The 3,393-nt window shown below is 49.5% G+C and overlaps 1 long non-coding RNA gene across 1 annotated transcript; it reads left to right on the top strand.

Annotated features, from left to right (window-relative positions):
* The first annotated feature begins 262 nt into the window (after positions 1-262).
* LOC310745168 lies at positions 263-3,039 on the top strand. Its single transcript, XR_014540007.1, has 2 exons — positions 263-336; positions 2,177-3,039. It is a non-coding gene; the product is annotated as an uncharacterized lncRNA (long non-coding RNA).
* Positions 3,040-3,393: the final 354 nt, after the last annotated feature.

Genomic DNA, 3,393 nt, shown 5'->3' with positions numbered 1-3,393 from the left:
CAGTTCCTCTTTGGGCGTTTTATTTGATCATTCTTCCTTGGAGAACATATGCTCCTATTTCCTTTATAAGTGCATTTTTCTTTCTGTGAAACTGGCACAGTTAACAGCGCAAATGTTCTCTGTGTGGAAAGAAATAGATTTCACAAAACGTGAGAACAATAGCGACGCATATCTTGAAATGTGCCATTCGTATGAAGCACTTTGTTTTGATGTTTTTGCTTATTATAAATGCATTTCTCAATAAAAATTTAAATGTCTGTCTAGGAGAGACATAGAAGGAAGATGGCTAGCATGCTGTGCTGTGTCCACAATGTGTTCTGAATGTGTTTCTAATAGGTAAGCAATGAAAATAAGAGAAAACTTCAAAAGATGGCATCGTATTACATTCCACCCTATATTTGTTCCATGCTGTGCTCTTTCCTGTTCTGCTGTAGTTCATCTTCTGCCCAAAACTGCATTATTAGTCTTGTTATCTGTTGTGGTGAAATTATATAACTTACGGGGGGAGTGGGTGACGCTGTGGTCTAAAGAACTGAGCCTCTTGGGCTTGCCCATCAGAAGGTCAGCGGTTCAAATCCCCACAACAGGGTGAGCTCCCATTGCTCTGTCCCAGCTTCTGCCAAGCTAGCAGTTTGAAAGCATCCCAGTGCAAGTAGATAAACAGGTACTGCTGCAGCGGGAATGTAAACGGTGTTTCCATGCGCTCTGGTTTCCGTCACAGTGTTCCATTGCACCAGAAGCGGTTTAGTCATACTGGCCACATGTCCTGGAAAGCTGGCTGTGGACAAATGCTGTCTCCCTCAGCCTGAAAGCGAGATGAGTGCCACAATCCCATAGTTGCCTTTGACTGGACTTAACCACCCAGGGGTCCTCTACCTTTACCTTTACCTTTTTATATAACTTACATAATTAATTATGTGAATTATACTGTCATTCTTTTATTCCACCCCTAGCATGGGTTCTCCTTTAGCTGTCATGGAGTGGGTGGTCTGAAGAAGAATGAGAGGAGCTCAGAAAGCTGGGCAACCCTTTGGAGGGTTCTGTGGGTTGGAGAAAGTGTTGGTTGGACCCATGAAATTGTCCAAGCCTAGGGACATGTCTGATAGCCTGGGGTATGATGGATGTGATGGCCTGGGACTCGGGCTCGGACTCAGAACCAGAGGAGTCTCAGTCTGCACCATATCCTTTGCCTCAGGCATCATCTGAACCAAGTCTGGGGCCTGATCCTGAAGAGTCCCAGTCTGCACAGGTTCCCCTGCAATAAACACCAACTGGGCCGAGTCAGGGGCCTGAGCCTGCCCTGGCTCCAGATGCGGAGATTACCTTGTTGCCTTCAGCTGGGCACTTACAGCTGCTCCCCTACCGGTTTGGTCAGGGGAGGCTGAGGCGGCCTCTGAGTCTAGTAACCCGCTGACGTCTCCCGAGCTGCAGAGATTAAGGTCGGAGAGAAGACTAGACCTGAGTACTCGCAGGAGGAGTGCTCGCCTTCGGGCGAAACAGGGAGGTGAGTAACTAGGGGATCAGGACAGGCCGTTACCCTGACAAAGATAAAAGGCTGTTGGACCCCGCCCCAGGTTGCGGGAGCAACATTGCAGTATGCTAGACCCTGTCTGAGATCCTGTACCTGTCCTTGCCTTGTGCCCTGCCTTGACCCTGTCGGACTGACTCCTAACAGAACCTATGGATTCTGGACCAGACCTGGACCGTGGTTCTTGGGTTACCCCCGGGCCCAGCAGAATGAGCCAGGGAGGCACCAAATGGGCTAGCAGAAGAGTGCTCTGCTCTGGTGACACCAGACACCCCATGTCCTATTGTGGAACCAGTGGTTCTCCCTGTCAGTGATGAGCCTTCTTCAAAGAATGGGACTGCTGAGACTAAGTCAGATACTGAACCATCATAGACATCATCTCCATCTCCTCGGACATGGAGACACCAGTGGTGGTGCAAACAGGCCTTACAAGCTCAACCAACCCAGAGGAGTGCCAGTTTGCTTGCAAATCGCACTGCGGCTATTTCCCATGCTAAGTGCTATGCCCAACCCATCCTTCCAAAGGAAAGTGTGGCAGGTGTGAGTCACTTGTTGGATCAGTGCATTCGCTTGCACTTAGCCTTGTATCTAATCCCCTTGCATGCCTGTTGAACCATGTCAATGTCCCTTGTTTATGTACCTCTCTAGTTTCTGGCAGAAGCCCAGCTGGGGGTTCATGTTCATCAGCGGTGAGGCTTCATCGCCAGCTCCATTCATTTCAATGCAAATGAAACTCAACGAAAGCGCAGGAAGGGGATGTCATCAATGAAAGCAGAATAGAGCAGAATGTGGATGGAGCAAAATGGAAGAGGGGGCATCGCATTTTGGCCTAGCACAAGATGATGCTGAAATTTGAAAGACCAAAGTTCATCCCTGATTAAAGCAACAACAACAAAAGGGTTTTTTTCTTTTCATCCTGCGCATAGGCAAAAAAGCGAACATGGGCAATTGCCATTTCCATTTTTGTCGGAACTCTCCAACAGCCTTATGCATAGGGTTGCCATATTTCGAGAGGCGGATGTGAGGGCGATCTGGCTGCGACATCTGTCACCCCATTGATCGCCAGGCTTGAGTCGGCTGATCTGACTGGCTAGGCGTGTGTCCCCTTCCTCCCTCACTGCTCCATGTGCGTCCCTCCCAAAGCTGTGCGCTCGGTGGAAGAGGATGACCACCCCAGAGAGAAGGAGTGTACAGTGGACGCTCTGGTTGTGAACGTGATCTGTGCGGGATGCACGTTTGCAACCTGCAGCGTTCGCAACCCGCGTCTGCGCACGCGTGGGTTGCGATTTAGTGCTTCTGCGCATGCGCGACCGCCGAAACCCGGAAGTATCCCGTTCTGGTACTTCTGGGTTTGGCGGTCCATAACCTGGAAAAACGCAACCTGAAGCGTCTGTAACCCGAGGTATGACTGTACCGTTCTTCGGTCAAGGGTATACGATAGCTGCGCTCGCCTGCTAGAACCTCCTAACGAGCTCAAGGCCATATTTCAAGAGGTGAAAATCTGGGCACAATTTTTTTTTTAGGGCAATTGCCTGACAGCCCCTCTGCCACCGCCAAGCTCAAGTCTGAGCCAAACCACACCAAAGCCAGAGCCCAAGCCAAAACCTGGGTTGCCCAAGTCGGAGCCAGAGCCTGAACTAGAGCCGCCAGAGCAGATACAGATAGCTACAGCTACAGATACAGCTACAGCTACAGATAGATACCCAGTGCTTTCCCCCCCTAAAAAAATGGTTTAGGAGTACTCTCATTTTCCTACTCATATTGAAATATTGCCCCTCAATGAGGCCGAACTTAGATTCTCAAAATGTTTAGGGGTATGCGTCCCACCAGAAACAAAGCACTGCATATACCTATATAAAAAACCC

Source organism: Podarcis filfolensis, assembly GCF_964270895.1.
Source record: "Podarcis filfolensis genome assembly, chromosome: 11".
In the NCBI taxonomy this organism is placed as follows: Eukaryota; Metazoa; Chordata; class Lepidosauria; order Squamata; family Lacertidae; genus Podarcis; species Podarcis filfolensis.
The sequence above is the reverse complement of the archived record's forward strand: the minus strand, read 5'-3'. Positions and strand labels throughout refer to the sequence as shown.